The sequence below is a fragment of the Leopardus geoffroyi genome, chromosome B4 (assembly GCF_018350155.1).
Source record: "Leopardus geoffroyi isolate Oge1 chromosome B4, O.geoffroyi_Oge1_pat1.0, whole genome shotgun sequence".
Lineage (NCBI taxonomy): Eukaryota > Metazoa > Chordata > Mammalia > Carnivora > Felidae > Leopardus > Leopardus geoffroyi.
This window is the reverse complement of record NC_059341.1, coordinates 70,696,533-70,718,562: the sequence shown is the minus strand read 5'-3', so window position 1 is coordinate 70,718,562 and position 22,030 is coordinate 70,696,533. Positions and strand designations below refer to the sequence as shown.

Sequence of the window (22,030 nt, the reverse complement as noted above, 5' to 3'; positions counted from 1 at the left end):
GCTTATATTTTTATACAACTACATAATCAAGGCAAATTTACCTATTAGATACAAGCAAAACCAAGAAATTAACAGTTTTAATTTTACATAACCTATGATATTGTGTAGAAAATAAATCTTCAGTGTGAATAAGACTTTTTTTTACATTTGATTTTTTTCAAGCAACTGTAAATAAAAACTTGAGCACAGAAATTGCAGAATGTTAGTTGCAAATTAGTCATCCAGATGACCAAGACTATGCTTCAGATTTTTTTAATTATCATCAAAGTGAATGAAAAATATTTTAATTATCATAGAAAATACCCAGCCTTCAAGAGTACATCCATAGACTACCACCCCGCCATGCCAAGTTTAGATGCATTGATCTAGTGGAAAGAATAAGAAGATATAAATTTGATGAGAGTTCTTAGCATGCTGCATTGTTTATCTGTTTATGTGCCTGTCTCCAGCAGTAAAGAGAGTATTTCAAAAAGAAATGCATAGTCTGGTTCATTAGTATATGTCTAGGTCCTAGTGCAGTGTCTGGCACATAGAAGGCCCTAGAAATTTTTTTTTTTTTAATTTTTTTTTTCAACGTTTGTTTTTTTTTGGGGGGGGGACAGAGAGAGACAGAGCATGAACGGGGGAGGGGCAGAGAGAGAGGGAGACACAGAATCGGAAACAGGCTCCAGGCTCTGAGCCATCAGCCCAGAGCCTGACGCGGGGCTGGAACTCACGGACCGCGAGATCGTGACCTGGCTGAAGTCGGACGCTTAACCGACTGCGCCACCCAGGCGCCCCCTAGAAATATATTTTTTGAGTGAATGAATAAATTTCCTAGAATTCTACAGAAAGGTTTCAATCTAGGTGCTGATCAACAGAGTAAGAAAAAACTTCCCTAAAAGTCAGTGGAAGATGTGCAATGATAAAACTTTGGATATCATTAATAGAGACTCCTCTCTTCCTGGGAGGGTGATCACAGCAGCTGTTGGGATGGAAGGAAGGTCTGGAAAATAACTGGAGTTAATCATGTTGCCAAAAACTCTGGAGGAAATTGTGGTCCTGAAGCCTGACGTTACTGGTGATGTGGGTTGGTTTATACTTTACTTTCTTAAAGAGCTTCTTTCCAGAACCCAAAGAGATAAATAGGTGTCTTTGCTAAATAATTTTCAATTTATGTGAATATTAAACTCAAAAGGGAGATGGTACCAATCATTTAAACCCAACTTTTAAGCATTGATAACAAAATTGTGAAATACATTGATCACGTAAGACTAATTTCATTTTCCTGCCGCTTGAAGAAAAGCTGGGAAAGGCATTAATTAACCAGGATAGCCAAATTTCTTTTATTTCTTTTTATTTCTTTTCTTTTGGCTGAAGTTTCTTGAACATAAAAATAATCTTATATTTTCCTAGGTATGAATTATAAAAGTAAGTGAAATGAAAAAGCCCTTTTCTTTTAAAAGAGACAGAAGATAACTTTCTGTGTGCACAAAAAAATTAGAATTCAGTGTGCAATTTCCAATCTTTTCCCTCTCTCCTAAGAAGATAAAAAGTAATATATTCTCTATGCAAAGGCCTGACAATGGACAACACTACTCGTTTTATACATCCTAAGGGACAGGTGTGACCAGAGAGACTGATCACATGGTCTGGTACGAAGGGAGGAAATTACATGAAAACGCTATCTCTGTGTAATTTAAGATACAAAGGAAAATTTGTTTTAACTAAAAGCTTTCCACATTGAGAGTTTATAATTTAAATATTACTTTAATTACTTTAAATTAAATTATAATTGAAATATTATTTAATATTAAATAAACTTGTGTTTACTTGTTCAAACTCCCTTTTTTAATCTTAAAATATAACCTAATTACAGTGGTAGATTTCCAAAGTGGAAATTTATAGCTCTAGAATGGGGTCTGTAAGAACGTTTTTTGCTAGGCTGTTGCTTGATCTATCAATCAAAAATTGTTTGGGGTCCTTACCATGTGACTAACATGTTCTTATCTATATTTTCCTTGATTCTGAATTTTTTATTTTTAACTTGACATTTTAACATAGTATTACTTGAGGTTCCATCACAAGTTCATCACCTCGAAGCAATAATGTGGAGGATGGATGGATGATGGATGATTGCTCACACAGATGATGGCTGGACAGATGGGCAAATGGGTGGATGGATATACAGTGAGAGAAATAAAACACTATTAGCACATAATACAATGAAGATTGTAAGACAACATGTAAAAAAAGCACAAAAATGTGTAATACAGATTATAGTGCTGCCAGAATTCAGGAGAGTTGATAAGTGGTGGGATTGACAGAAAAAAAATGTTTTGTGTCGTTTAGTCTCACATGCTCCAAAAAACTCCCAACGCCACATCAAATATACAGATTTTTCTTCTTTCTGTTAAGGCTGCACTCACGGCTGGGGAAAATCACATGGCCTCTCTCCCCTTCCTCTCAGCAAAGTCTGCAGCTTTTAAAGCTTTCTTCCAGGTCTCTAGTCCTCTTGTCTCTCACTCTCAGAAGGCTGCATCTCTTATTTCCCAGAGAAATGTGTAGAGATCAGATAAATTTCCTCTATCTCTTTGTTGTTGAATCCAGTAAATACATTTTGGTCCTTGACTTGCTTGACTTCTCTGAGGCCTCTGACCTTGCCCACGCCTTTTCTCTTATTGAAACACTCCCGTCTTGGCAACTGCGAAGTTCCTCTTGCCTGAATGCTCTCTAACCTGTGTGGCTCATCCTTCTCTAGTCCTTTCATGGGTTCTTCTCTGTCAATTTAGCATTGCTATTTATATTATTAGCAACTGGTACAGTAATGGTGCCTAACAAAAAACCATTCCCAAACTCAGGTGCCCACAGCAACAAGCATTTATTTTCATACTTTCAAGTCTGCAGCCAAACTGCAGTTCAGTCAAACTAGGGGGGACTCTGTGTCAGCTGGACTTGACTCCAGGTTGCAAGTCAGGCTCAGGTCTATTCTGCCTGTTTTCATTCTGGGCCCAGTCTGAAGGGCCAGTGGCAACTGAGGGCATGTTTCCTCACAGAAGATCATAAGAGGGGATGTCTGTTCATATCATGCCCACTAACATTCCATTAGCCAAAGCACATCATAGAGCTCTGTCCAATGTCAGGGTATGGGTGTAACATTCATCCACCATGAAGCTACTGCAAGGATGTGGATATGTAGTACAATTACCAGGAAGTAAGTAATTCACAATAATCGTTCAATTTTGTTTTCCAGGGTTCTTTCCTCTTTCCCTTTCCCTTCTCATCTCTTCTTGGGTTCTTACCCGTACTCATTTCATGTTAATGATCCCCTCCCTAATCTGTAGTTTCAATCCAGATTTTCCTACCAATTTCCAGATCTGTCCAACCAGTTGCCAAATCTCTGGTTGGAATTACCACCGGCATCTGAAATGCAAGATAAAAGGAAAAGTTAAGGAACTGAATTCCTTATCTTTCTATAGATAAAGCACCCAAACTGTGACTCCCACCCAATTAATATTTAATGAGGGGTTATTGTGTATCAAGCACCGCTCTAGGGACAGGAGATAGAACAATGGAGAAAGAGGAGAAGGAGGGGGAGGGGAGAGGGAAGGAGAGGAGAAGAAAAAAGCAGAGGAGGGGGAAGAGAGAACAAGGAGAAGAAGGAGGAGGAGAAGGAAGGGGAGGAAGAAGGAGAAGTAGAAGTAGGAGAAGAAGAAGAATGCTACCTACCGTCATGTTTCTTACATCCCACATGCTTGTTAAATAAATCCAAATTTTTAGGTGTCAGTCAGGGTTGTATCACTATGTCACTACAAATAATGTAGAAAACACATTTATTATAGGGGCTAGACCATATGTAACTGCGAGAATAGTCTCTGCAGGCTGATGGAGGAGCCTATATAGGTTGTTTTCTCCGTAACTGGGGTTGGTCCACTAGAGCTAATTCACTCTAGGTCAGCCAGACTGGCACTAGGGAGGGAAAGCTGAATGTAGATGAGAAGAAAGACCATCAGAAACCATGAGGATGAACTGGGACCTCTGTCTGCCTCACATGCCAGCTTTGGTGCCCTAGATGACCTGCTGGTGCCCTTCCCTGTGGAGCTGCACGTTCACTTGGCTCAGCACTTGGGAAAGCTGACAAAGGGGACCTGGTGAGAGTTGAAGGAGCTACAGAACTGGGAGCTACCCTGCACCAATTAGGCGAGCCAGCAGACCTGCAGCCATGCGGGTGAGGGCCCGGCACCAACCCGGCACTCACCACAGTGGCTGGTGCCCAGCACCAACCTTCAGGACTCAGGTTGGCTGTGACTTCACTTGAGCTTTCCAAACCCCGGGCAGAATGTCTCCTGTGGCCAATACTAACCAAAAATCAGGGTGCCTGGGTGGCTCAGTGGTTAAGTGTCCAACTCTTGACTTCAGCTCAGGTGTGATCTCATGGTTCGTGAGTTAGAGCCTCATGTTGGTCTCTGCGCTGGCAGCACAGAGCCTGGTTGGGATTCTCTCTCTCCCTCTCTCTCTTCCCCTCCCCCACTCATGCACACACTCTCTCAAAATAAATAAATAAATAAATAATACTAACCAAAAACCATATAGGGAAGAGAACTCTGGGAAACATGGTTCCAGAGTAAATAAGTTGACACAGTACAAAGGCATCAGAGTTTGTTAAAATATTTATATTTTATATATATGTATGTACATAATAAATATACATATGGTACATAAATGTAGATATTATATATGTATATGTATACATATACGTGTGTGTGTGTGTATATATATATATATATAGAGAGAGAGAGAGAGGGAGCTTAAATGAGACCTGAGTAGTGTGTAGAATTTGTATAATCCTAGAGGTGAAAGGAATCACCAAAAAGGCAAAAATAAGTATTACAGTTTGTCATGGTAAACAGTTTAGCCTACCTTCAGAGGCTTATTTTTTAGAAAAATGTGATTAATAATATACTCACCTGCCTGGGGACCTTACAGACATTTTATAGAACCTGATCAAAAGATGCTAGTAGGTCAATATACAAATCCAAGGTGTTGAGTATTTTTCATCATTTAGAGGAAACATCATACATAGAGACAAGGGAACCTGTTCTTTACATGTCCAAGAACTTCAGGCCACGTAGGAGCCATTTACTATTCCACCGAGTAATTTATTAAGGGACTAAGAAAGTAAATGCACCAACTCCACGACTAACTTACGTGCAGGTAATAATTTACTCTTCTGGAAGCATCTGGCTCATCACTTTTCCTCTAGTTTTCACACATATTCTGAAGAAGGTGTCAATCACTTGCCTATCTGGGTACAATTGACGTAATTTAAAACAGATGTCACATCTCAATAATGGAAAGAAGTCTCTGCTTGGAGAACTGCTGAAGGGGACAGGAGATGCATGCAGCTGGCCGGCCCTGAGGCAGAGCCCACAGGCACAAACACTGTTAGGCAAAGGTTTCAAGCAGAAGTTGACCTACAATACCTGCAAACATCCTCTTTCTTTACCCTTTCTCCCTTTTCTCTCTCTCTCTCTCTCTGTCTACTCAGCATGCTCCCTGGATCTAAGGAAAGAAGCCAATAAACTAATCACACTAAGGTGTAAAACCCTGATAAGACAGCTATGGGATATTCACAAGGTCATAAGCCAAGGAAAAACAACAGAGCAATGAGATTTGAGGGGATCTTGAGCCAATAAGGGAGGATATAAACCTTCAGATTCCCTCACATTAATCCCTCTACTCATTTAGAGCCTGTGTTATGCCCTATCACGGTGGACTCACAGATGGTAGGAATGAGGACTGTTTTTATTCAGCACCAGTGTTTCCCCACAGACTCCAGATGTAGAGGAAATCTCAGTTCACCCTTTGTGCTTGTTTCTTGTGAGCAGTTTAGGTGTTCTAACCGCTAACAGGCCAGCACTATCCCCTTCAGTATGCTGCTTTTTCTGCTGACTGAAACTCAGAAGCAGTATGTTCCAAATACTTTTCTCAATATTTTTTTCTCTCACTACTGACATCTGTCCCCAAAACTAATTGATAGGACAGATGGATGGATGGATAGATAGATAGATAGATAGATAGACAGACCAATAGATGATAGATACCTATCATAACGGTGAAATGTGAATTTTCAAATAAGAGAACAAAAGGAAATGAAATACAGAGAAGCCTGAAAAGATTTCCTTTCTTGAGGTTGGAAAGGCTTTCAAACCAATGCTTGAGTGTGCACACTGTATAGTACTATACTTACAGCCCTCTAGATTCCTAAACAAGCATCCTTAATGGTCTAGGCTTGAATCGTCCTGTCCTGTTGTCTGCCCTCCCCACTGTGCCAATCCTCCATATCCCCAGCCCTTAAGCAGCTCAGATCCATGTTAATGCCAAGAGAGCACTGCATGGGGGCCCCAATTTACTGGAGCCAAGGGCAAAAATAAAGCTATGAAATTGTTTGCAAGAGCTTAAAATAACTAGTCTGGCAAAGCTAAGCTACACTTTGAGAGAGACAGCAGGGCAGCAGAAGAGAGAATTGTAACCATCCCACTGCCCATAAATGACCTCCCTGCTCTGCCCAGTGGTGCACTTCCTCCCTATGAGAACATCTCCCCTAAGGCAGTGACCGTCATTCAACTTTTTATTTTTCACCCACATAGCATCTTTTTAAATGTCTACTGAATAGTAAAAGACCAGTTGCAATGAGAGAAGGACTCTTAATGTAATTTAATATGACTTCAGAAACCACAGCCAGGAGACAAATACATCAGTGGATGTATTTTTCTTTTAGAATGCCCAAAATTTACTCATCGTGAATCCTCTGTTGTAAGCCTGTCCCAAAGGATTGCAAAACAAAAGCTAGATTCACCGGCTTCTTCCTTGCTAAACAAGACTCACCCTGTCCCTTGGGGCAGCCAGCAACAAAACAGGGTTTGCACCCTGCCCCATAGGGTAAGTGACTGAGAGCAAAGGAGCCTAAAAAGAGGAAGGCTGGGTGGAGTAGGTTCCAGCCCTACCTGCACCATCCAAGTCACCAAGTCACTTGGATGGAGGTCCAACAATTGAGGGCAGGTTAATCAACACCCATCTTGGCATTTCTCTGCAGTAGGCACGGAACCAACACGATGCACCATCAGGCACACAGACACCTGCCTTCTTGCCAAACCCTCAGGCAAGCTGGATCCGGTCTCCATTATCTAATTTGATTCTGAGCCCCTAGCTACAATGGTGGATGAGGTCCAAGCCCTAGTAAATCCCCATGCCCTGAATGGTTCCCAGGAACTCAGGTCAGCTCTGGCACCTCGACAGAGTCAAAGCTCAGACTCTGTACCTTCCCCTTCTCCTCCACCAGCAAACAGTTTTCACGCTGGGCCCTGGAGACTTCCAAACTGGAGGGAGCCAAAAATTAGATGGGATATTCTTTAACAAATATGCGTGGGAGCTGGAATTACCACCAGGCTAGGATATCTGAGATGCCAGGAGCCCTTGTGCATTCCTGAATGTGCTGACTCCCAGACTGATGACCAACATTTCAAAGTTTCATATCTCCCTCAAATGTCATATTAAAGACTAAACTTGTCCTAACTAAATCTATATTCATCTATAGCCATAAGCCATACCAGACATTTTTATTGTAACTCCGGCTGCCTGATAACCTTAGGGGGCTTAGAATCAACTTTTGGTTCATCCTGGTATCCCCAGAATCTAGCATTGAGTCTGGCACACAATGTATAAGAAACAAAACTTTACTGAAGTGAATTATTCTTGTTGGTAATACCATACATATCACAGATCACATACTTCCTTGTGTTAAACATATTTACATATTATGTTGAATTTACTTATATACCATATTATAAGCTTGTAGAGGATGAGAGGCATCATAGGTGACCAATGAATACATGTTCATCAAATAAATGAAGTTGGAGAAATCATGAATTTCTCAGAACTATGAAATTTTTAAAAAACAATTTTGGACTTATTATTTTGAAATATCTACCACCAAATTCCTTTAGCCACCATCACTAAGAATGATATGTATTGTGTTGAAGATTTTTGCAGAATGATATATCTTGGCTTTCACCACCTCTTCTCATCAATATTTTAATAAGCACAAGGGGGAAAGGAGGAACACCCCCAAAATGTCAGAGGCTTAGTTCTGGAGCGAAAAGGGTTATTGCCAAACAGGGTCAAAGCTGGCAAGTCCGCTTAATCAGCTCGCTGTAATGGGAAAGGTATCCATCCTGTTGGTAGTCTCTGGGTATCAACCACTAGGTCTCTGGGCTTATTACCCAGCAGTTTGCAGCTGGGGCAACATCCCAAAGCAACTTTCCTCTCAGACACTCTACGCATTTAGCTAGTTGAACCAAATGGTTCCTATGGATACTTCTCGTATCAAGAATTGTACGATGTCTACATATTACTTGATGAATATACTTTCAGTGCTAATAAATTCAAATTGGTGACTATTACTGGAAAACAGGAAATTTCTAAGTAAATGTGAAAATTTAATCCAAATCAGCGTCCTATGTGATACAGATTATGATGCAATTTAGTAAGTGAAACAGTATTTCTCAAAGGGTCTAGAAAAATAGAACCTGGATGACATCTTAAATATACACCATTCTAATTTTACCCAAGCTAAATAATTGTATGTTATTATAATAATACACACAATTACCAGGTAATAATAGGGTTGCATTCATATACTAAGCACTTTACAAACTATAAGTACAATGGTATTTGCTGTAATGGTTACCATCAAGTTTGCACAATGCTTGTTGCCTCCATTTTCACATGCTCACGTGCCCTAGTACAACTGAATTTTCCAAAATCCTTGCAAAAGTCACAAAGGCATAAGATAACTGAGAAAGAAAAAGGTGAAGGAGGTTTGCTGTTTGCAAAAGGATCTTGCTTTATGAAAAAGAGCATGAATTTAGCAGTCAGACTAATCTGGATTTGAATTCTGGCTCTTATGTACAAGCCATGTGACCTTGGGCATGTGATTTAACTACTCTTTCCTAATCAGCAAGAATGATGATTAAAAAAAAAAAAACCTTCAGAAAACCGATGCAAAGATTAAGCCATAGTAATGTATGTGAAAGTACCTTGCGTCACTCTTGGAAGATAGTACATGTTCATAAATATTTAGTTTTCTTTTTTATGTAACATAGAGTGAATTCTTTGCTTAAAATTCACAGCTGACACTGGGGAGTATGAATAGCTTTGCCTCCCCTCCCCCTGCATTTTCCCCACATTCTGTGAGGTAGCCAGGTCCCATCACATTTCTACCTCCATTCTCCCCTTATTCTTCAGGTAAAATGAAATCTTTGGTCTCAAATAACTGAAATTCCAGTAAGCTAAATCAGGATACCTTCCTATAGACAGGGGAGGTTTTGGGCAGTGGTCTAGATTTTTGATTCACCTTGGTATCCTAAAGCAGCATCGGATAGAGAAAGTAGTCTGTGAGGTCTTTCATCTAGAATAGAATAGAATAGAATAGAATAGAATAGAATAGAATAGAATAGAATAGAATAAAATAAAATAAAATAAAATAAAATAAAATAAAAAAAATAAAATAAAATTCCGAAAAAATCTGAGTTCCCCTGTCCTGGAGACAGGCTGGTAACTAGTTCAGTGGAGACTGCAAGGAAAATGCTGCGTGTTAACTTAACTGGGTAATTGTATAGAGTCCCTTCCATGCAGGGAACTCAGAGCCCTTTAATATCAAAAGTTCCACTTGTGCTGAGAATATATATGCCCTACTTTAGAAGTTCTGGAACTCTCTCCGACCACTAAAGAACAAAATGTTTAAAACTGAGAGCTCCTCATATGGTTTCCCTTTAGGTTATATTTAGTTCAATAAAGGAAAAGTAATTTACCTGGAAGATTTATTATGCATTTCCAAAAGGTGGACATTTACTCTCTCCTCATCACCAGGATTAGGCACAATTATGTCATTAACCTTCCAAACATTCCTTTTGGATGGTGGTGAATTTCCTAATAACCATTATGGTCAAGCTGAGGTCAGAGGTAAACAAAAGGTTAAGTATCACAGACTCTAGGGTCATATAACTTCAGAGGCAAAAACCATGATTAGAATCTTGGTTCTCTGGCTAATTACCTCACTGTCGTCCAGACTGGTGTGTCTCTTCTGATGCCTACGGAGACTTTTCTGATGTTCACAGGTCATGAGGAAAGCTCAGAAGGGATGGAAAAAATGATCCGGTAACCAGGGACAGAAAGAGAGGCTCTCAGCCTGCTTCATCATGGTTATTTATGGCCTGCCTATCAGGGACACAGCTTACACAGCTAGGGCTTTATAGAGAAAAATCTAGACCAGATGAGCGAATGTATTTAATGTGGTCAACCAATCTGGGACAGAGCAGCACCAGCCAGTTCAGAGAAAACGGGGTTCTTGCAGCTGACCTTTTTCATGCTCTCTACTTAGGACATAAGCACAAAATTCCTTATTATTATCTAGTTTGCAGCTTAGATCCTAAGTTTACAAAGTTCAAAAAGTTAAAATAACTGAAATTTATTGAGATTCTATTGCATGCTCTACACTATTTTAGATGTTTTATATACATTTTCTTTTCTTTTCTTTTCTTTCTTTCTTTCTTTCTTTCTTTCTTTCTTTTTTTTCTTTCTTTTGAGAGAGAGAGCGCGCGCGCTCAAGGGTGGGTGGGAGGCAGAGGGAAAGGGAGAGATAGAATCTTAAGCAGGCTCTACACCCAGTGTGGAGCCCAACATGAAGCTCATGACCATGAGATCATGACCTGAGCCAAAGTCAAGAGTCAGACGCTTAACCAACTCAGCTGCCCAGATGCCCCATATTTTCTTACTTAATCTTGACAAGAACCCTACAAGTTATATATTATGCTCCTTTTTTACCACTGAGAATACCAAGGCTCCAGAAGACCAAGTAATTTATCCAACTGAACCAACTGAGCTTAGACCCTATTCAGGCAAGGTTTAGTAGACTCCAAAGTCTATGATCTTTCTGCTATGTTTCCATTTTCTTACAGAGAAACTCTCTATGGGTCGCCTGGGTGGCTCAGTTGGTTGAGTGGCCTACTTTTGCTCAGGTCATGATCTCGTGGTCCATGAGCTGGAGCCCTGTGTCGGGCTCTGTGCTGGCAGCTTGGAGCCTGGAGCCTGCTTTGGATTCTGTGTCTCCCTCTCTCTCTCTGCTGTCCCTGCTTGTGCTCTATCTCTCTCTGTCTCTCAAAAATAAATAAATGTTTTAAAAAAAATTTTTTTAAACAAAGAAACTCTCTGTAAGGTGAAGACCAGATCAGACCATTCCTCTCTCTGTGGACCACTCACCAACAACTTTTGACAAGTGTTTTTAGCTGGGATTGATTTCTTTGAAGTAAAATGAGTTCAGCCTCAGGAATCAGTTTGCCACCTCCTATGTGTGCAAAGAAAAGACTGTACGTAGATATTGACCACAATACCTGGTTAATCACAGAATCCCTGTAACCCAAACTATAAGCTTCCATAAAGGGAAAATGCTAGGTTACATGGCTGCCTGAAATGGCCATAGACTCCATTGTCCCCTAGGATCGTACTATTCACTGTTATACTTGCTAGAAACATAACAAAAGCATAAAAGGTAACCTTTAAAATAAACATGACCTCTGTCACACCCTTCTCTTGTTGCTTTTTTCCCTCTAACCCTGATTTAGGACGTACCTCTTCTCTAGAATCTAGAATGTCTAGAGCAGAGCTTCTCAACTTCAGCATTGTTGACATTTGGGGCTGGATAATATTTTGGCACAGTGAATGGGGACTGCCCTGTCCATTGTGAAATATTTAACAGCATCTCTGGCCTCTACTCATTTAGATGCCAGTAGCAACACCCTCCCCAATCATGAAAATCAAAAATGTCTCCAGATGTTGCTGAATGTCCCCTAGAGGACAAAATTACCCCTGATTAAGAATCACTGGTCTCAATTATGGACTTAGTTACCAAAAAACTCTAGGAAGCTCTAAATAGAATGTTATTGTACAGCCCTGAGATCATTTTCAGGACACAACAATGCTTGATCATTGTAAAAGGCTGATATTCTAGACTCAAAAGAAAAGTAGATGGCATTCTCCAGATGTTATCTGCAGTGAAGGAGAATAAAGAAGTTCCAATCTTGGAGAATTTTTCAGGAAGCTATCATCCACTTCCTAGGTAGTGAGTGAACCAAAAAAAAAAAAAAAAAAAATATTTTAACTCTAGTATGAAGAATCAGTCTTCAAAATATGTGCTTGTGGAGGCACCTGGGTGGCTCAGTTAGTTGAGCGTGTGGCTCTGGATTTCAGCCCCGGTTATGACCTCAAGGTTTGTGGGATTAAGCCGAGCATCAGTCTCAGCACTGACAGGGCAGAGCTTGCTTGGGATTCTCTCTCTTTCTCACTCCCTGTTCTCACTCTCTCCCTGTCTCTCAAAATAAGTAAGTAAACTTTAAAAACAAAACGAAACCAAACAAGGGGCACCTGGGTGGCTCATTCAGTGAAGGATCCAACTCTTGGTTTCGGCTCAGGTCATGATCTCACAGTTTGTGGGTTTGAGCCCTGTGTCAGGCTCCTCACTGATAGGGCGAGACTGCTTAGGATTCTCTCTCTCCCCCTCTCTGCCTCTCCCCCACTCACATATGCACACTCTCTCTCAAAATACATAAACTTTTAAAAACATAAAAATAAAGCAAAAAATGTGTGCTTGTGTATGTACCTTTTCAATTGAATCTTCTTAAACTAGAATAAGTTATGGCAATGAGAAAAACACAATTCTCCACTTCTGCCCACAATGTTATTTACTTTTTCTTTAGTGCAAATAAGTCAGAAACTCAGACGTAAAGATATTCACGGGGCGCCTGGGTGGCTCAGTCGGTTGAACGTCCGACTTCAGCTCAGGTCACGATCTCACGGTTCGTGAGTTCGAGCCCCGCATCAGGCTCTGGGCTGATGGCTCAGAGCCTGGAGCCTGCTTCCGATTCTGTGTCTCCCTCTCTCTCTGCCCCTCCCCCATTCATGCTCTGTCTCTCTCTGTCTCAAAAATAAATAAACATTAAAAAAAAAAAAAGATATTCAGATGGCCACCCTTCTCAATTACACTTAGTACCAATGAGTAAGAACAAATTTTCTAAAAAAAAAAAAAAAAAACTAAGAAAAAAATGTCTATGGTCAATATGTTGTTTGAGTCTTGAAAAATTCTGCAAAGTTTTTCTCTTTATTCCTTGCCCTTAATAAACTTATGAGGGGAAAGTGGCACAATTTAGCAATACAAATATTGATTTAGCTATGTTTGTTCTTCTTTCTGCCTTTTTCTATTTTAAATTTTTTTGTAATCTGGCTTAAGTCAGTTTTACCAGGAATTGTTCACTGAAGTCCTTGTTTGGCTCTTAGATTTGTCTGTGAATAAACACTGTATTATATGTGAAATATAAGCAAATCTCTCCAAGTGTTGTAGTACAGAGCCAGCAATGGGAGGGTTGGATTGGAAGGGGCTGGAGAGGGAATGATTTGAAGTAATAGGACACATGAAATATCTAATCACCAGAGAAGTCATTCCATGTTGTTAAATAGAGATAGAATGTTCTAAACTCTTGAAGAGGATTCAGAGGAAAACAGAGTATGTGGATAAAAATATGAACATACATAATGATTTAACCCTCACAACAACCCCAAGAGGGAGATTCTGATTATCTCATTTTTCTGGTAAGAAATGGAGGCACAGAAAAGTAACTAGCTCAAAGCCAAATAGTAAGAGGCAGAGGTGGAACTTGAACCCTGGCAGTTTGACTCCCAAACTCACTCTACTATGCACACAATTCTTTGGGAGATTTAGAAGCAAGGATCTAGGAAGGAAATGGCATCATTTGTCCCGGAGAATTGTAAAATTTTTAATTTTATAGATCATTTAATTTAATAGATCATTAAAAATTTGGCCACACTGAAGGAAGATCTAGCAATAATTCTGTTAATTTCATCACCATACAGAGAAATTCCTTTGGAATTGGGAAGAAAGGAGCCTGAACCAGCCCCATCTGCTAGCCATACTCATCAAATTAGCCACGTAATTGCCAAATGCCAAACTTACTTGGAAGATTCAGCCATAATGTTATTCTTTAAAGATAAACAGTTTTGTAAATAAACATCTGCCCACTCCCACTCCCACTAACAACTAAAAAGCAGCTCTGTGTAGGAGGCTGAGTAATTACCTCAGATGTGGAATGATGGACTCCAAACCCACGAGGAGATTATTCATGATTACCTCAGAAATACTGCCGTGTTCCCACCTGCTGCTACTCTTTCTCTTTCCTCTGGTCTTGCTTTCCCCATTGCCCCCCCCCCCCTCAGTCTTTCCTGCCTCCACCTGCCTTCTGAACACGGACTATCCAAGGCTCTGCCCTCAGCCACCATCATGAATCCAACCATCTCTCATAAGCAATCCTAAATCTAAACCTCCATCCTGACCCCCCTCCTTACTTCCAAACCCACATTCCTATCTTCCTAATGAACAGTTCATTCATTTGTCCAAAACAGGACTCACATGCTTCCCTCACACACACACAAATAAAATAAAATAAAATAAAATAAAATAAAATAAAATAAAATAAAATAAATAAAATAAAAAATAAAATAAAATAAAATAAAAAATAAAATAAGGAAAATGCTCATGTCAGTGATCATAACTAGTAGCCATTGTGTCAGTCACCCAGTTCTCTCTACTATTCCTATCACATCCCAACATTTACCTGATGCTGGTTTCAAGGTTTGTCGCTTTTGCTTCCTTCTCTTCATTTTTAAAGCCCTCCTAGATTTCTTTAATGAGCTTCTAGCAAATTACCCTGGCTCTGGATTGCACTGCCTAATACTGTAGCCCTGAGCCACATGTAGCTAAGGAGTACCTGAAGTGTGCCTGATCTGAAATGAGACACGCCCTAAGTATAAAGGCATGCTCCATTTGAAGCTTCCGTTGGAAAAAAAAAAAAAAAAAAAAAAGAATAGAAGGTATCTCATTAATAATTTGCATAGAGATCACATATTGAAATTATAATCTTTTTATGGATTATGTGAAAATATTGAATTATTCCATGTTTCATCATATGCCTTTTTAATGTGGCTGAATAATGGCATCCCAAGGTGTCAACATCTGAATATTCGGAACCTGTGAGTACGTGATCTTACAGGGCAAAAGGAACTTTGGAAATGTGATTAAGTTAAGGATCCTGAGATAGGAAGATTATCCAGATAAGCCCAGTGTAATCAATAAGGGCCCTATAAGAGGGAGACGGGGAGATTTGACTGCAGACGATGTTATGCTACTAGCTGGGAGGAAGGAGGCAGGGGCCCTGGACCAAAGAATGTAGGCTGTCTCTAAAAGCCAGTGTTGTCAAGGAAACAGATTCTTACCGGAAGACTCCAAAAGGAAAACAGACCAGCTAATACCATGATGTTAGACTTGTGGCTTCCAGACCTGTGGCAGAATAAATGTGTGTTGCTTTAGGCCACAAAGTTTATGGTAATTTGTTACAGTAACAATTGAAAACTAATACATACGGCTACAAGGAAATTTAATTTACATGTGGCTCCCCTTTGTAGTTCACATTAGCTTTCTGTAGGAGAGCACTGCTTTAGAATCTTCTCCCTGTCCATTCCCCAGCCAGAGTGATCTTCTGCCATCACTCCCCTGCTCAAATGCTGTCCATGGCAAAGCAGGTGGATAAAATGAAGCCCAAATTCTTGTTTGGCTCTCAGATCTCTCCGTCACCTCCATCACTTCACAGTTGACAGCCTTTGCCATTTCATCAGTGCCACAAACCCCCGAATATCTTATACACACACACACACACACACACACACACACACACACACACACACACACACACACACATATGCATACACATATATGTATACACATATACATACATATAGATATAGTTGACATACCCAATGTTACATTAGTTTCAGGTGCACCACAAAGTGATTCAACTTCTCTGTACCTTATGCTGTGCTCACCACAAGTACAGCTACCATCTGTAACCATACAATGCTATTACGATACCATTGACCATAAACACTATGCTGTACCTTTTATCTCTGTGACTTATTATTCCATAACTGGAAGCCTGTATCTCCCACTCTCCTTCACCCACTTTGCACATCCCCATTCTCCTCCCCTCTAGCAACCATCAATCCTGTATTTATAGATCTGATTCTGCTTTTTTAAACATCTTGTCTTTCAACCAGTTTGGTCTACCTCTGTTGCCTCACATTTTCTTTATTTCCCTATTTTTGCCCCCCCCTTTTTAAGTGGTTTTTTTTTTTATTTTATTTTTGAGAGAGAGAGAGAGATGCAAGTGGGGAGTGGGGGAGGGGCAGAGAGAGAGCGGGAGACACAGAATCTGAAACAGGCTCCAGGCTCCAAGCTGTCAGCACAGAGCCCGATGTGGGGCTGGACTTCTGAGAACATGACCTGAGCCAAAGTCAGACTCTTAACTGACTGAGGCACCCAGGTGCCCCTTTTCCCCCTTTTCCAAGATGTTTCCTTACCCTAAATGCATTTTATTTTTATTTTTGACCATCAAAATCCTGTCTATCCTTCCAAATTTAATTTAAATCCCCATTCTTCCGTGTAGCCTTCCACAGCTCCCAGTAGGACTTAATTTAGCTCCACTCTACGTACATCTCTTAGTGTGTGTTATCACTTGCCCGCAGCATTACTGAACTCTGACTCAGGGATGGTCCAGTGCTGGAGCACTTCCAGAGGCAGGAGCCCACCTTACCCATCCTGTTCTGTGTTCACCAATGGTGCCCTTACTGTGCCAGCAACATAAGTGCAGAAGTTGTGGAGGTGGGTCTTGAGGGGCAACTCTGGGTTTCTGCCCCATTCCCGTAGTTTGGGTGCTGAGGATTGATTTCTGGGCATAGTGGGACTATTTAGAGAGGGGGCCTCCAGGAAAAGACTGGTCTTTGTGAACTGGTGTAGTTTCAAAGCTGGTAGGATTTGAGATTAATGCTTCATTGATACAGTCACAATTGTGCTTATAAACTGGTGAAAGCTGGAGACAGAGATAGGCAAGAGAATCTGTGATACCAAATAAAGACTTTAAACAGAAAAGATGGGTTTCCCAAAGAGCTTGGATAGTATTTATGCCAACCTCCTCTTTTCTGGGAGAACCACAGCCAGCAGGCAGGTGTCAATGTCAAGGCTCCTGATCCGTCATCCACTCAAGTAATCTTCCTTGCCCAGTCATTTTTCTGGGGTAAGGGCTTTGAAGAGATATTTTTTATATATATGAATAAAATATTTTAATAAGCTTTCATCTTAAACTTCATTCATTTAAAAATCTGTGCTGGGAAAAACATCCAGATGAAAACCGTTACACAACTTCCAACATTAAAGGTCCCTTGATTATATTTGTAGGTGATGACAATTCTCTATACTTAGTTCCCTGAATGACACCAGCTGTCCACCATGAAAATTCTGAAACATTTCCCCAAAGAACAATGTGTTAAATTATTCCACTTTCACCGCCTTGTGAAAGGCATAGCCTAGTGCCCATGACCTGAAACTTCTGCCTTCAGATGGATCAGGATTAAATTGGACATAAATGTAAGAAAAGTGTCTTTCATTCATAGAGTGATATACAGGCTGCATTATTTTGGTTGATCCACAGACTAACTTTGGAAGGTTGATAAAACAGGTATTTCTATCCCTATTTTATAGCTAAGGAAGTTCCTAAAGCTTGGATGTGTTAGAGAGGAAATTCAAACTCATGTTCTCACACATGATCAGAAAACATATCTTAAAATGTACCGACTCATGGATGTTAGATTTCACTGTTGGGACTATACAAAAATAAAAAGCTTCTGCAGAATAAAGGAAACAATCAACAGAATGAAAAGGCTGCCTACGGAATGAGAGAAGATACTTGGAAATTACATATCTGATAAACGGCTAGTGTCCAAACTATATAAAGAACTGGTACAACTCGACACCCAAAAGAACAAATAATCCAATTAAAAAATGCGCAGAAGACATTTCTCCAAAGAAGACATCCATATGGGCAACAGACACATGAAAAGATGCTCATCATCACTTATCATCAGGGAAATACAAATCAAAACTACAGTATCACTTCACACCTGTCAGAATGGCTAAAATCAAGAACACAAGAAACAACAGGTGTTGGTGAAAATGTGGAGAAAGGGAACCTTCATGCACTTTTGGGAACGCAAGTTGGTGCAGCCACTCTGGAAAACAGTATGGAGGTTCCTCAAAAAGTTAAAAATAAAACTACCTTATAATGTAGTAGTTGCAGTACTAGGTATTTACCCAAAGAATACAAGAACGCTAATTCAGACAGATACATGCACCCTGTGTTTGTTGCAACACTATTTGCAATAGCCAAGATACGGAAACAGTCCAAGTGCCTATTAATTGATGAATGGATAAAGAAGATGTGTATAATATAATGGAATATTATTCAGTCATAAAAAAGAATAAAATCTTGCCATTTGTAACATGGATGGAGCCAGAGAGTATAATGCTAAGAGAAATAAATCAGAGAAAGACAAAGACCATACCATCTCACTGGTGTGGAATTTAAGAAACAAAACAAGCAGGGGCGCCTGGGTGGCGCAGTTGGTTAAGCGTCCGACTTCAGCCAGGTCACGATCTCGCGGTCCGTGAGTTCGAGCCCCGCGTTGGGCTCTGGGCTGATGGCTCAGAGTCTGGAGCCTGTTTCCAATTCTGTGTCTCCCTCTCTGTCTGCCCCTCCCCCGTTCATGCTCTGTCTCTCTCTGTCCCAAAAAAAATAAATAAACGTTGAAAAAAAAAAAAAAGAAACAAAACAAGCGAAGGGAAAAAAATAGACAAAAAGCAAGAAACAGACTCTTAACTATGGAGAACAAACTGATGGTTACCAGAGGGGAGGCAGGTGGGGGGATGGGTTAAATAGGTGATGAGGATTAAGGAGTGCATTTTTCATGAGAGCACAGGGCGATGTATGATGTATGGATGTAGAATTACTATATTTTTTTAATGTTTATTTATTTTGAAAGAGAGTGTGTGCATGCAGGCAGGGGAAGAGGCAGAGAAAGAGGGGGAGAGAGAATCCCAAGCAGACTCTATGCTCAGCATGGAGCCCAACATGGGGCTTGATTTCACAACCATGAGATCATGACCTGAGCCAAAATCAAGAATCGGATGCTTAATCACTGAGTCACCCAGGTGCCCCTGAATTACTATATTATACACTTGAAACTAATATAACACTGTGTGTTAACTAACTGGAATTAAAATAAGACTTAAAAAGAAAAAAAGAAAAAAGAAATCACAGGATCTTTTAGTTCAATTCCTTGGTTTTACTGGTAGAGGTAAGACTAGGAAGTGCTTGCTCCTCTTATCATTGAGCTCTTGGCCCTGCCGGTCCCACTTCGTAAAAATACCAGTTATCTGGGCATTTGGGTGGCTCAGTCGAGTTGACTGTCTGATTCTTGATTTTTGGCTTATGTCATGATCCCGGGATAGTGAGATCTAGCCCTCTTCAGTTCCACACTGAGCAAGGAGCCTGCTTGGGATTCTCTCCTTCTCTCTCTCTCTCTCTCCCTCCCTCCCTCCCTCCCTCCCTCCCTCCCTCCCTCTGCCCCTCTCCCCCACCTTGTGCTCTGTTTATCTGAAATTAAAAAAAATTAAAAATACCAGCTATCTTGGGGTGCCTGGGTGGCTCAGTCGGTTGGGCATCCAACTTTGGCTCAACTCAGGTCGTGATCTCATGGTCCATGAGTTTGAGCCCCACATTGAGCTCTGTGCTGACAGCTCAGAGCCTGGAGCCTGATTTGGATTCTGTGTCTCCCTCTCTGTCTCTGCCCCTCCCCTGCTCATTTACTATCTAGGTTACACACCTCCAGCAAATTTCTTAACCTCTCCAGACCTTGATTTCCATGTCTATTAAATGGGGATCAAAATACCTATCTCAAATGGTTAGTGTGAGTAATAAAAACAAAATACGACATTTTAAATGGCCCAGCATAGAGAAAATAAAACAGACATTACTGCCCTATCCCCTCACTCTCAAAGACATTGAAACTAGAATAAATAGAAGATGGGGACCCCTTTACAAACACAGCATAGAAGGAAGAGTCAAGGGCCCAATACGAATGTCCATTGATTTACTCAGTACAAGAATTATTTCTTCCAAAATATATTCCTGCCTCACCATCAAGTCGGTACTCATGCTTCTGAGGACTGATTAATGAAGCTGCTGCTGTCAAAGTGTTCTTGAGAAAATTGAAGCACAGAGGAAGGGACCTACAGGTTCATCTAGGAAGTCATTAGAAGTGAAGTAAAGCCAAAGTAATCATAAAGTATAGGGTAAAAATATTAAGAGGAACGATAATTTTAGACTTACTGGAGTTTAAAAAAAAAAACAAGATAAGGCTCTTTACTTAAAGCCTACTGCCTATCACATGCTCTGCTCAGTGCTTTACGCAATATTTCTATTCAACAAATATTTGTGGAGCATTTTCCATAATCCAGGCACCATCCTAGACACTGAGAATATAATGATAAGCAAAAAGAAATGTTATCTCCATTCTCGTGCAGTCCCCCCATGGAGTCTCATGGAGACAGACACCATCAAATAATCCCACAAGTGGGGCGCCTGGGTGGCGCAGTCGGTTGAGCGTCCGACTTCAGCCAGGTCACGATCTCGCAGTCCGTGAGTTCGAGCCCCGCGTCAGGCTCTGGGCTGATGGCTCAGAGCCTGGAGCCTGTTTCCGATTCTGTGTCTCCCTCTCTCTCTGCCTCTCCCCCGTTCATGCTCTGTCTCTCTCTGTCCCAAAAATAAATAAACCTTGAAAAAAAAATTAAAAAAAAAAAAATAATCCCACAAGTAAGTGAATAATTATACACTGTGGTAAGCACTAAGAAGGAAAGTTATGCAGTGTGAATAGGGTGTGCAATGATGTGTAAGAGACAGCTTCCCAGGAAAAGTGGGATTTGAGCTGAAATCTAGAGGATGGATAATAGTGAACTAGGGGACCAAGAGGGAGAGAAGTCTCCAGGCAGAGGAAATAGCAAGTGCAAAGACCCTGGGGCAGGACAGAACAGGTGACATTCAAGGAGTAAGGTCCAGGATGGTTGCTTCACAGACAGAGAGGGAAGAATGAGGTGCAATGAGTCTGGAAAGACCGTGCAGGGCCTAGACTACAGCGGTGAAAACTTTAGACTTTGTCCTAAAAGCAAAAAGGAGTCATTGAATCGATCAATTAATGTCTCTATTGAGTGTTTCAGGATTTTGTGGAATATTATAATACCACAAACATATCTGTATAATACGTAGTATAGAATTCAAATCCACTAGACCACTACATACTTTCTGCATCTGACTCATAATCCAATAGCCCTTGTGAGCTAATAGCTGCCAGATATGCCTAAGCCTTTTTATGCACAAACTGTGGTGCAGACTTTTAGAATCAAACAGGCATGATGTTATATATGCGATGCCATTCAACACATGGGTTCAGTAGAAATGGAAAACGTATTCATGATGGTAAGGCAGATCACTGCTTCTCATATCCATTATTATAAAAGTAAGACATTTGAGGTAAAAGCTGAATTTTGGCTTCAAAGGTTCTCAAGACAGCTACATCTGCACCACTCAACATAAGCAATCTGGAAGTTCACATGGTGAGAATTAAGCATTTCTCACTCAGTATAAACTGTGAAATGTATTTGAAAATAGCGTTTTCTGTTAAAATTAGCATTTTTTCATACTTAGCCAACAACTGCCTTTTTTTTCTTTTTTTTTTTTTTTTTTTTTACAAAGTCACATTATTTATAGCATAAAGATTATTGAGAGAGCTGCTGCTCTGATCTCCATGAGCTGTCCCAGGCTTAGGAAGGCACATCAAGTGAGAACAAGTTCCACTGGCTCTGAGTACAATGGTGAGGTGGTGTAAGATCAGAACACAGTTCATCAGAAGACTGCTTTAAGGCAATGCTTGGGAAAGTCGAAGTTTAAGCTAAGTAAGGTTTCCAGATGCAAGAAATGTCACA

The 22,030-nt window shown here is 40.4% G+C and overlaps 1 long non-coding RNA gene across 1 annotated transcript in view; it reads right to left on the bottom strand.

Annotated features, from left to right (window-relative positions):
* Nucleotides 1-2,299: 2,299 nt before the first annotated feature.
* LOC123590680 overlaps nucleotides 2,300-22,030 on the bottom strand; it is a 29,227-nt gene continuing 9,496 nt past the window's right edge. The window contains exons 2-3 of the long non-coding RNA XR_006708917.1: nucleotides 15,379-15,442; nucleotides 2,300-3,402 (exon numbers count right to left, since the gene is read on the bottom strand). This is a non-coding gene — a long non-coding RNA (uncharacterized LOC123590680). The remainder of the gene's footprint in view (nucleotides 3,403-15,378; nucleotides 15,443-22,030) is intronic.